The following is a 12,404-nucleotide window of genomic DNA, read 5'->3' as shown; positions in this document are numbered from 1 at the left end:
TAAAAACACACACACCAAGAAAGGTGTTACTCTCTAAAACATCAAGAGTACAAAACAGGCATATAGACACTTAAACACACACACACACACACACACACACACACACACACACACACTATTGTACACACACAAATGAACTGGTGTGGCTGTAACAATATGGCAAGATTGAGCCAGAAGACAATAAGAGATTTAAATTAGATTGTTTAATCTCTGATAAAGCATTCCTGTTCATTATTGTTCCTTTTTTTTAACTTTGATGTTATGTGCAATAAAATGTCTTTCTCTGTGTTCAGGTTTGACTGTAGTAAAATTAATGCAAAAACTGACATTTCAAACCAGTAAAAAAAAAAAAAAAAAAAAAAAAAAAAAAAACGCTAAACCTTTACAAAAAGTTGTCTTTGAGAATATCTAAATATTTATCCAAAATCCACAACTTAAAAATAAAAAGAAATAAGCCTTTTATATACACAAAACAGCCTTTTGTAGCACAACCTGGAAGATTCCCGTCTACTCTGAGAATGTATAAGCCTTTTATATACACAAAACAGCCTTTTGTAGCACAACCTGGAAGATTCCCGTCTACTCTGCGTTTGTGTTTGGCAGCACAAATTTTGGGAGATGTGATGCCTGGTACATTGAAACTCAGGTAAATGCTGTTTAAATTCATATTATGGGAAGAAGATGAAAGGTGGAGCATGTGATTTTTAGATATTAAAATACTCATATTTCAATGTTTAATGTGCAGACAGCTGTCAGTAATTTATTCAGAGTCCTAACAATAGTTCTGGGGTGGGAGTATTGCGACTTTGTGTGACTAATGGCAAAGGGAGGGAATGTTTGAGAAACAAAAGTCATTACTTTAGTCATTATATTTGCAATTAAGAGCTGGAATTCCAATCAATGGAAAGATTGTTATTTACCCAGCTTCCAGATGATGCATAAATCTCAATTTCAAGAAAAAAAAAGAAAAAAATTATGACCCACTCCACACTGAAGGTTTACGTGGCGGCTATTGCGGCCTACCATGTCCCTCTTGGTGGTCAGTCTTTGGGAAGACACCCCCTAGTTACACGTTTCCTCCGCGATGCGCTGAGGCTGAGGCCTCCAGTACGGTCCCGTATTCCCCCCTGGGACTTGGTTGTGGTGTTAGAGGCACTTTGTAGAGCTCCATTCGAGCCAATACAAGATATATCAGACAGACATCTGACCCTTAACACTGCCTTCCTGTTGGCTATTACCTCTCTGAGGAGAGTTGGAGACCTTCAGGCCCTCTCAGTGGCCCCCACTTATCTCGACTTTGCGCCCGGCATGGCCAAAGCGTTCATATACCCTCGAGCGGGTTATGTTCCAAAAGTTTCCTCTGTCACGCCACAACCTATATTGCTGCAGGCCATCTGTCCTCCTCCCTTTCGGGAGCCCGACCAAGAGAAGCTAAATTGTATGTGTCCAGTTCGAGCGCTGGACACATACGTCCACAGAGCTGCCCTGCGGAGAAAAACAGATCAATTGCTAGTATGCTACGGTCCCCCCAAAAGGGGCTTTCCTGCATCTAAGCAGACTCTTAGTCGTTGGATAGTCGAGGCTATCAACGTATCCTATGAGTCCTCTGGTCTTCCCCCGCTGCTGGGAGCCAAGGCTCACTCCACACGGGGTATGGCAGCCTCCAAGGCCTTCTTAGCAGGTGTATCCATGCTGGACATCTGCAATGCTGCGGGGTGGTCCACGCCGTCTACATTCACAAGATTTTATGGCTTAGACATGCCAGTTACTCCAGGCGCTTCCTTTCTCTTATCCTAAGCTGTGCTCCTCGGATACACACTAGGCAGGGATTTGGTTGTCTGGCAGCGTGGGCACCTCGTTCCCCATAGCGTTCCGACGCAGCTTCAGTTCCTGAAGAGGAACGTCTCAAGGTTACGAATTTAACCATGGTTCCTCGAGGGAACGAAACGCTGCGTCTCGATGCCATACCCCTGGCACCCCGCCCATGATGTCATGCTCTTCCATTGGACAGATTACACACGATATTCAGAGCAGAGTCGCTCACGCTAGATGCGCTCCCCATAGTGTTCCGACGCAGCGTCTCGTTCCCTGGAGGAACCATGGTTACATTCGTAACCTTGAGACGTTTTATTTTCCCAGAATCTTTCTTTTGATGGTGAATTGCTTGTTTGGTTTCACTTTCACTTCATGCATTTAAATTGTTAAGGCACAATGTTCTGGAAGGCTGCCTTAAAACATCATGGATTGTAAACAGGTAACAACATGTCTAGTTTGACACCACAGCTGTAACGCTTGTGTTGTTCCCAACCCAATGCTGAAGAATATCCTGGCTGCTCTTTTCCATTTAACCCTCTGGGGTCGACAAACGCCTCTAAAGAAACTTAAAATTACTCTGTCAGTTTTGATCATACAGATAAGAGCAATACATCAATCGAACACATAATACTCATAATACAACAACAAAAATTGTGCTTTTATAAAAATAAAGAAAACATGAAATGAAAAAAGTGAATGAGGACTTGGAGTGTCAGGTTATAATGACAAAAAATAAAAATAAAAATAGTAAAAAAATATATAAGTAGTGTCTATGAGACAAATGCTTAGTCAACTGACAATAAAATACAGTGGACAGGCAAAGAATGTAAAGAGAGAGAATGTGTTTGTTGGATGCTGGTTTATGTGCTGCTTTTGATTTACTGAATGTGTGTGTGTCAAAAGCTGTGATGCACACACCCTGAGAAAATGATGCAAATGTACATAAAAACTGGAGTGGTTGTAACTTCTGGGAAGGGTTTCTTTTTCCAGGAATGAGAGTTAATGACAATGGAGAGAGATTTTCTGAAGAAACGAAACTCTACTGTACATAAATAGGAGGAGAGAGAAGAAGAAATTTAAGACTGAAAAGCAGAATCCAGGAGTGATACCTCCGTCAAGGTGAGTCTGATCTCTCCTGATCATTAGTGGTGTTTGCAAAGACAAAAGTCACTCTTTATATTGCTCATTCTATTGTTTTTACTATTGTACTAAAAAGTATCAAACTTCAGTATTACCTGGGAATGATTCGTCCAATCGTGCTTTTCTAGTCCATCACACTTGCAAACGGCAAGATAAGATTGTTGGATAATACGAGGGCAATAAACACACGATTACGACAAAATCATTTAAATTTGATTATTTTCAATTTGATTTAAAAGTCAGAAAATTAAGAAACACCCATTATTCATCTGTCAGGTTATTTCTGGGAAGAGAAAACAACACTCCAATTTCTCAACATGAAAAGGAAATCTTATTCTGACATGATGTGTTTCATTTGATTGTCAAAATGCTGCATTAATTGCACCAGAATTTTAAGAGTTAAGGTTGTTTTTATATGCTTCAAATGTCTTTGAGATGCATCTTTATGATTCGTCTTGCTTTTTTTTCAGCCTCTCACGCCATGGGTGCTGCGGTAAGTTACCATGTACAGAACAAGAAGCTCTAAAATAAACCTCTGCATTCCTTTTTTTTTTTTTTATTATTATTATTTTTAAAAAAGTCCCACACAATATTGTGTACCCTACGCTGCAGACAATAACCACATAAACCACTTGAAAAAACCAGATCTAGAGACCAGAACATCATAGAGACACCTGAGGCTGGATCCTTTTCATTCTGGTCACTGCTTTTGGGAAAGTTACTTTTAAAAGTAATGCATTACAATGTTGCATTAATCCCTAAAAAAAGAACTTATTGCATTACTTAGTTACTTTTTATCCAAGGTAATGTTTGCATTACTTTTACTCATCTGGGCTGGGCTTGTTTGTTTGTTTTTAATATAACAAACAAACAAGCCCAGCCCAGATGAGTAAAGGTAATGCAAAAGTAAACATACCACAACACATTACCTTGGATAAAAAAGTAACTAAGTAATGCATTAAGTATTTATTTATTGATTGATTGATTGATTGAAAATGTAAAAGCCCTTTAATTCCCTCAGGCTAAATGAGATGGGTTAAATAAAATAATAAAAAGAAATACCAATCTTAGTTTATTTAAAGTCAGTTTTGCTTGTTAGTATGGTTGAATTGGATCATCAAAGGTCAGCAGCAATGACATTGGCTAATAAAATGGGATTAAACACATATAGGATATCTGTGCTATGTTAAACATATTAATTATTGCAGGTTTGTGTCATATTCTGAGTTTGCTTTTCACTGTTTTTAATAATTTTGCAGAATGCTGAATCTGTTTTTGTGAAAGTAAGATGAGTAAATGCATGGGGACATTTACTCTAAAACTACAGGAAGCATCATGTTCACACAGCGCACACAATTTACTCCTGATTTCTCTCAGCATGGGAACAGCAGAGCTGTCAGTCAATAAATGGGAAAGCAAAGTAACTGTTACTTATTTGAAAAAGTAACGCAGGTATTTCTTGTAAATTAAAAAATATGAGTTACTTTAGTAGTTATTTGAAAAAAAAAAAAAAAAAAAAAGTAATCTGATAACGTAACTCACATTACTTGTAAACCCCAACACTGCTGGCTTGTTAGCAACCACCCTCAACACACTAGCAATGCAATAACAGCTACGAAGATCACCCTTGGGAATGCTTAGCAACACTCGAACAGCCACTTAGCGACACATTAAATTGGTAACAAACTTAATGTCTTTTGCACCATACCCCAAATACAGTATACCTATGAAATTTTGAGTTAGTGTCACCTAGTGGTTGAATGTATTGCTTTGTGAATGGTTTTGTGAATTTTGTCCTATAACCAATAAATCTATTTGTCCAATAAACCTCAATTCACTGGATCCTACAAAATCCAGCGGTATACATTTTGCTGTCTGACAAAAAAAAAAAAAAAAAAAAAAAAACAAACAAACAACAAAAAAAAAAAAAAAAAAAAAAAAAAAAATACTCCTTCAAGAGTGTTTGTCCGATCTTCACCACATTCAACAGATCATCATCAGATCATGCTAGAAAAAAAGATATCAAAATATTTAAATATTTATATTTAACTGTTTTAATGTAACCCATAGTCAAATTTGCTATAGTGGAGCTGCACAGTGTTTTATGCAATATCTTGGTAACACTTCGGCCTATTGCACTGAAACTTGATATATAAAATCATGACCATGCTCTGATGCTCTCTGTCATGCTTGATTAGCTCCTCACTTTGCCTCTTTTGTGCTTGGCCCATGATTGCTGTTTCAGCTGTAGTTATTGTTGTTGATGTTGTTGCAGCTCTTCAGTCCACTCTCAAGTTTACTAGCCGACACAACCACAATGATTACACCCCGTGGACATCTCTCGCCACTTTCAGTGCCCCATGTGCAAAAACCTGCTGACAGATCCAGTCTCCACCACCTGTGGACACACCTTCTGCAAGGACTGTCTGGACAAGCACATCAGCAGGTCTGAGCCGCAGTGCCCTCTCTGCCAGGAGCCCGTGACCACCAAAAACCCTCCGTCAACAAAAGCCATCGAAGCCCTGCTGCAAGAGTTTCACCAGACTCACTTACCCAACCTAGACCTCTTCTGTGGAGAAAGAGACACGATTCCATGTGACGTCTGTGATGAACATCTCACGTTTAAAGCCGTGAAGTCCTGCCTGATCTGTTCGCTCTCCTTCTGCGATGAGCACCTGAAGCCTCACCAGTCTATGGCAAGATTCAAGGGCCATAAGCTGGTGAGTCCTGTAGAGAAGCTGGATCAGAGAGCATGCAATACACACGGCAGACCACTGGAGCTCTACTGCAGACGTGATGAGCGCTGCATCTGTACCTTGTGTGTGAAGACGGGTGGAGACGTGATACCTGTGGAGACCGAGAGAGACAGGAGACAGGTGAGAACATACAGCTGTTGTGAAACAACACAGATCAGTCTTCTCACCTGAGCTGGTGTTTGATATGTTTTCCTAAAAACAAACAAATAAAAATTCAGTTAATTGTGAAAAAACATCAGTGCATTTAAATTAGTCATATGCCTTTATCCAAAGCATAAAGAAGAGAAAATTTAATTGTACTTTAAAAAACTATAATGCTATATCCATAATACTTTAATAACTGATTCAAGGTATAAATTCTGTAACCTTCTGTAACTTGGTTCGTTTTTATTAATTAATTAATTTATTAATTTTTGATGCAGTTTCAGCCTGGTTAATTTCTGACACAGATTTTATATGAATTGACCGATTTCGTTTGAATTCAAAGTACTCAGAAAGCTTGGCGTGTGTCTGTGTGTGTTTTTTACAGGCCATACAGCAAAACACTATTGAAGTGATTGAAAGGATGATCAGTCAGAGGGAAGACAAACTTAAGGAGCTTGAGGAAATCTGCTGCAAAATACCAGGTACATACAGTACAAAATATGCAAATATGTATTAAAATCAGACAAGCAGTTTGGAAAATGCATGAATATGAAGCGATAACAAAAAATCTAGTTTTCCACAAAAAACAAGGAAAAGACAATGAGCTGATTTACAATGCAAACCCTGCCACATTCAGCAAACAACATTAGATAAAGACAAGAGCCAAACACAGCATGACACATTTATGTAATCATCGTAGTATATATATATATATATATATATATATATATATATATATATACACAGGTCCTTCTCAAAAATTAGCATATTGTGAAAAAAGTTCATTATTTTCCATAATGTAATGATAAAAATTAAACTTTTATATATTTTAGATTCATTGCACACCAACTGAAATATTTCAGGTCTTTTATTGTTTTTTAATACTGATTTTTGGCACACAGCTCATGAAAACTCAAAATTCCTATCTCAAAAAAATTAGCATATTTCATCCGACCAATAAAAGAAAAGTGTTTTTAATACAAAAAAGTCAACCTTCAAATAATTATGTTCAGTTATGCACTCAATACTTGGTCGGGAATCCTTTTGCAGAAATGACTGCTTCAATGCGGCGTGGCATGGAGGCAATCAGCCTGTGGCACTGCTGAGGTGTTATGGAGGCCCAGGATGCTTCGATAGCGGCCTTAAGCTCATCCAGAGTGTTGGGTCTTGCGTCTCTCAACTTTCTCTTCACAATATCCCACAGATTCTCTATGGGGTTCAGGTCAGGAGAGTTGGCAGGCCAATTGAGCACAGTAATACCATGGTCATTTACCAGTGGTTTTGGCACTGTGAGCAGGTGCCAGGTCGTGCTGAAAACGAAATCTTCATCTCCATAAAGTTTTTCAGCAGATGGAAGCATGAAGTGCTCCAAAATCTCCTGATAGCTAGCTGCATTGACCCTGCCCTTGATAAAACACAGTGGACCAACACCAGCAGCTGACATGGCACCCCAGACCATCACTGACTGTGGGTACTTGATACTGGACTTCAGGCATTTTGGCATTTCCTTCTCCCCAGTCTTCCTCCAGACTCTGGCACCTTGATTTCCGAATGACATGCAAAATTTGCTTTCATCCGAAAAAAGTACTTTGGACCACTGAGCAACAGTCCAGAGCTGCCTTTCTGTAGCCGGTTTTTCTGCACACCCCCTGTGCAACGGTGGCTCTGGATGTTTCTACTCCAGACTCAGTCCACTGCTTGCGCAGGTCCCCCAAGGTCTGGAATCGGTCCTTCTCCACAATCTTCCTCAGGGTCCGGTCACCTCTTCTTCGTTGTGCAGCGTTTTTTGCCACACTTTTTCCTTCCCACAGACTTCCCACTGAGGTGCCTTGATACAGCACTCTGGGAACAGCCTATTCGTTCAGAAATTTCTTTCTGTGTCTTACCCTCTCGCTTGAGGGTGTCAATGATGGCCTTCTGGACAGCAGTCAGGTCGGCAGTCTTACCCATGATTGCGGTTTTTGAGTAATGAACCAGGCTGGGAGTTTTTAAAAGCCTCAGGAATCTATTGCAGGTGTTTAGAGTTAATTAGTTGATTCAGATGATTAGGTTTAATAGCTCGTTTAGAGAACCTTTTCATGATATGCTAATTTTTTGAGATAGGAATTTTGGGTTTTCATGAGCTGTATGCCAAAATCATCAGTATTAAAACAATAAAAGACCTGAAATATTTCAGTTGGTGTGCAATGAATCTAAAATATATGAAAGTTTAATTTTTATCATTACATTATGGAAAATAATGAACTTTTTCACAATATGCTAATTTTTTGAGAAGGACCTGTATACACAGGTGCTGGTCATATAATTAGAATATCATCAAAAAGTTTATTTCATTAATTCCATTCAAAAAGTGAAACTTGTATATTATATTTATTCATTACACACAGAGACTGATATATTTCAAAATGTTTATTTCTATTAATTTTTGATGATTATAACTGACAACTAAGAAAAATCCCTAATTTAGTATCTCAGAAAATTTGAATATTACTTAAGACCAATACAAAGAAAGGATTTTTAGAAATCTTGGCCAAACTAAAAGTATGAACATTAAAAGTATGAGCATGTACAGCACTCAGTACTTAGTTGGGGCTCCTTTTGCCTGAACAACTGCAGCAATGCGGCGTGGCATGAAGTCGATCAGCCTGTGGCACTGCTCAGGTGTTATGAGAGCCCAGGTTGCTCTGATAGTGGCCTTCAGCTCTTCTGCATTCTTGGGTCTGGCATATCACATCTTCCTCTTCACAACACCCCATAGATTTTCTATGGGGTTAAGGTCAGGCAACTCTGCTGGCCAATTAAGAACAGGGATACCATGGTCCTTAAACCAGGTACTGGTAGCTTTGGCACTGTGTGCAGGTGCCAAGTACTGTGGGAAAATGAAATCTGCATCTCCATAAAGTTGGTCAGCAGCAGGAAGCATGAAGTGCTCTAAAACTTCCTGGTATACGGCTGCGTTGACCTTGGACCTCAGAAAACACAGTGGACCAACACCAGCAGATGACATGGCACCCCAAACCATTACTGACTGTGGAAACTTTACACTGGACCTCAAGCAATGTGGGTTGTGTGCCTCTCCTCTCTTCCTCCAGACTCTGGGACCCTGATTTCCAAAGGAAATGCAAAATTTACTTTCATCAGAGAACATAATTTTGGACCACTCAGCAGCAGTCCAGGCGAGACGCTTCTGACGCTGTCTGTTGTTCAAGAGTGGCTTGACACAAGGAATGCGACAGCTGAAACCCTGTCTTGCATACGTCTGTGCGTTGTGGTTCTTAAAGCACTGACTCCAGCTGCAGTCCACTCTTTGTGAATCTCCCCCACATTTTTGAATGGGTTTTTGTTTCACAATCCTCTCCAGGGTGCGGTTATCCCTATAGCTTGTACACTTTTTTTCTACCACATCTTTTCCTTCCCTTCGCCTCTCAATTAATATATATTTATACAGGTGCTGGTCATATAATTAGAATATCATCAAAAAGTTGATTTATTTCATTAATTCTATTCAAAAAGTGAAACTTGTATATTATATTCATTCATTGCACACAAACTGATATACATATAAATTAATTATACATTAAATAATTTGGCGTGATCTAATTTTCAAAGATAATTTTTGCTTCAGATTTAGGTTTAATAACAACACTAACCCAGACTCAAAGAAATGATGTAAAGCAAGCCCATCCGATTAGAGTTTTCCAGACCAAGAATATGCATTTTATCAACATGTGTCCACTGCTCACAGGCTCTGCTAGAGAAGGAGCAGCAGGAGATAAAGGAGGTGTTTGCTGCACTGATGGAGGCACTGAGGAAAACAGGGCAGGTGCTGCTCGCTCCTCTGGAGGATGGGAGGAGGTGTTTGGAGAAAGAGATGGACGAAAAGACGCAACAAATACAAAAAGACATTCTCAAGTACAAGGAGGCCATCGAGTCTTTGAATCGCACCAAGAATGAGGAAGATGACATCCTCTTCATCCAGGTTAGTCAAACTTGACTAACAATTTAAGAAGTAAAACTTATAGTATATTTACTAAATGTTTTACATGTGTTTTGGCCTTTCTTAGTCCTATCCGTCCGTGCCAGCTGAGTTTCTCAGATGACTGGACACTTTCCATTGACACTGAGTTAAACTTTGGCACAATGAGAAACACAAAGGCAGAGTTAATGGATGAAATTGAGACACATCTGAAGAAACTCTGCGCTGTTGGTGAGAGATTATATTTGAGAGTTGGGATGCAATTGCTCATAAATAGCATTTGGATAGGCTTATTTGAAACTCGTACTACACTAACTGTAAAAAAATAAAAACCTCTCCAACTCTTCAATTTCTAGTGACTGGTTACATCTAAATTTTCCATTGGCCTAATTACAGTTATAAAATTAAATTCACACTAATTCAGTTTGGCCAACTGAAACTTTTAGATGTGATCACTAATTCACACAAATTCAGTTTGGCCAATTGAAAAATTTAGATGTGATTAGTCAATATAAAAATCTGAGTTGGAGAGGTCTGAATTTTTTTTTTTTTTACAGTGCTGTTTGTTTGCCCTTATGGAAAAGAAGTAGGCTACACTTCAGCAGAGTACTTATTATGGAAATAATATATTTTAAAAGAACATACTTAATGTTTTCAGACACTTTACTGCATGTTAAATGCAATTAAATTAAAATGCATTGCAGTTTAAATTTATATTTAATGTAATTTTGTTGAACTTATAATGTTTTTGACCCACTTAAGTAGGACTGAAGTACATCTTCATATGTAATTTCATAATTACACACTGTCTTTGAAATAAGTACTGCTGAATGTACTGAAGCATTTATGATACAGTAAAATATACTTTAATGCAATTTCTTTTGAAACATCAAAATGTATTTTAAAGTAAAAGTTTTAATGTGACATTATTACAATGGTCACTTTTTAAAAGTGTACTTGAGTGTTAAGAAACGGTCATGAAGTGTCTCTTTTTAGTCACTTAAGTAGCCTTTTATTCTATTAATATTATATTTATCTGCAAGTACAGTTTTAAAATATACTTTTGTGGTTTAAAGTGCACATTCAAAACAATTAAGTGCACTTAATTATGTGCACAGGCATGAATGGCACCTGAGATCGTTGTTGTTTTGAAGAGGAGATGTGGATATGGATGGTATCTGTTGTATAATTTAATGTAGGCTACTTTACAGTAACATTGAAGAATTGAACAGTATCAAGGTGTATGTATTATGGTCCAGACAGTCCTCACACTTGTAAATTTGATTTGTAAATTTGTTCACTATATCTTTTCTTTCTTTTTTTTATTTTTTATTTTTTATTTTTTTACAGAAATTAGAAGGATTCACAGCTTCTCAGGTATGTGTAGGAACAGTTTTTGAGCTAGTTCTTCTCTTTGCATGTTTACAAATCTCTCAATCTTTGCAGAATCTCAGGCATTCAGTAACTAAGAATCTGGTCTTTGTGCAGTAAACGTGACTCTGGACGCTGTAACAGCGCGTCCGCACTTAGAGGTGTCCTGAAGACGGTAAAGAGGTGCGTGACACCAGAGCAAGTCACGACATCCCGGGCGGGCCCGCAACAGTTCGACCTGGTCGGAGGAGTCTTGGGAAAACCTCACATCACTTCGGGAAGAGCTTTTCTGGGTGGTGGAGGTGGGGAATAAGGTGGGCTGGGAGCTTGGGGTGATGATGAGGGACGGAGCGAAACGGAAGGGCAAAGTGTCCTACAAACCCAGCAAGGGATACTGGGGCCATCGTGCTCTGTGCTCAAAAAATGTACAGAGCTTTAGAAGACCCTCCAGTCCCAGCTCCATCTGGAGACCAAACCGTGGAAGCTGGGAGTGTTTGTGGGCCTGTGAGGAGGCTCTGGTCTCCTTCTATGATATGGGAGGCTCTGTCACATATTTACTCGTTCACTCACTGCAGCTTTAACGGAGCCATCCATCCGTACTTCAATCCTCATCCCAACAAAGACGGATCCAACTCAAGCCCCTTTGGTCATTTGTCCTCACAATCAAACCGACATCTCTGTGTGAAAGCAAGGCCTGATTTTATGAGTTTGAAACTATGAGATGTGAGGATATTAGTATCCAGTGAGATCGAGATGATTCCCTTTTGTTTGTGTCTTTGTTTTCTTCTTTGGTGTGATATTCTCTTGTACTTTTGTGTGGATTAAAAAGCAAACTATTTTTGAGGGTGAAGATTATAACTGTGAAACGGGCAATAAAACTATTACACAATAAAACTATTACACATGGAAAAACAGGTTGTGTTTTATTTGATAAGACAGAAAAAAAGTCACATTGGGAAATAGTATTGCAAATTAAAATCTGTATTCTATTGTAATATACTTTAAAATGCTATAATGCATGACTCCTCATCTTTGATGATTAACAATAATTCTTGAGTTCACACTTACATATAATTAACTGAAGTTTTATAATGCATATTTGGCGTGCTGTCTGGAGGGAGGGCTCCGAGCTCGGAGTTCGGCCCGAACCCAGAGTACTCCCCCCAAAAAGCTGAAGAGCAGAGGACAGCTGCCGAACTAAA

At 38.8% G+C, this 12,404-nt stretch overlaps 3 long non-coding RNA genes across 3 annotated transcripts; all 3 read left to right on the top strand.

Moving 5' to 3' along the window:
* Positions 1 to 2,842: 2,842 nt before the first annotated feature.
* LOC122138052 lies at positions 2,843 to 5,441 on the top strand. The gene is made up of 3 exons (XR_006155289.1): positions 2,843 to 2,934; positions 3,426 to 3,448; positions 5,231 to 5,441. It is a non-coding gene; the product is annotated as an uncharacterized LOC122138052 (long non-coding RNA).
* An 876-nt stretch (positions 5,442 to 6,317) lies between these two features.
* On the top strand, positions 6,318 to 9,945 carry LOC122138051. The gene is made up of 3 exons (XR_006155288.1): positions 6,318 to 6,337; positions 9,601 to 9,834; positions 9,920 to 9,945. It is a non-coding gene; the product is annotated as an uncharacterized LOC122138051 (long non-coding RNA).
* Positions 9,946 to 9,951: 6 nt separating this feature from the next.
* On the top strand, positions 9,952 to 11,481 carry LOC122134122. Its single transcript, XR_006155287.1, has 3 exons — positions 9,952 to 10,062; positions 11,182 to 11,208; positions 11,320 to 11,481. It is a non-coding gene; the product is annotated as an uncharacterized LOC122134122 (long non-coding RNA).
* The last annotated feature ends 923 nt before the right edge of the window (positions 11,482 to 12,404 follow it).

This window comes from Cyprinus carpio, chromosome B7, assembly GCF_018340385.1.
Source record: "Cyprinus carpio isolate SPL01 chromosome B7, ASM1834038v1, whole genome shotgun sequence".
In the NCBI taxonomy this organism is placed as follows: domain Eukaryota; kingdom Metazoa; phylum Chordata; class Actinopteri; order Cypriniformes; family Cyprinidae; genus Cyprinus; species Cyprinus carpio.
Note: the sequence above shows the minus strand (reverse complement) of the source record. Positions and strands in the feature narration are given on the sequence as shown.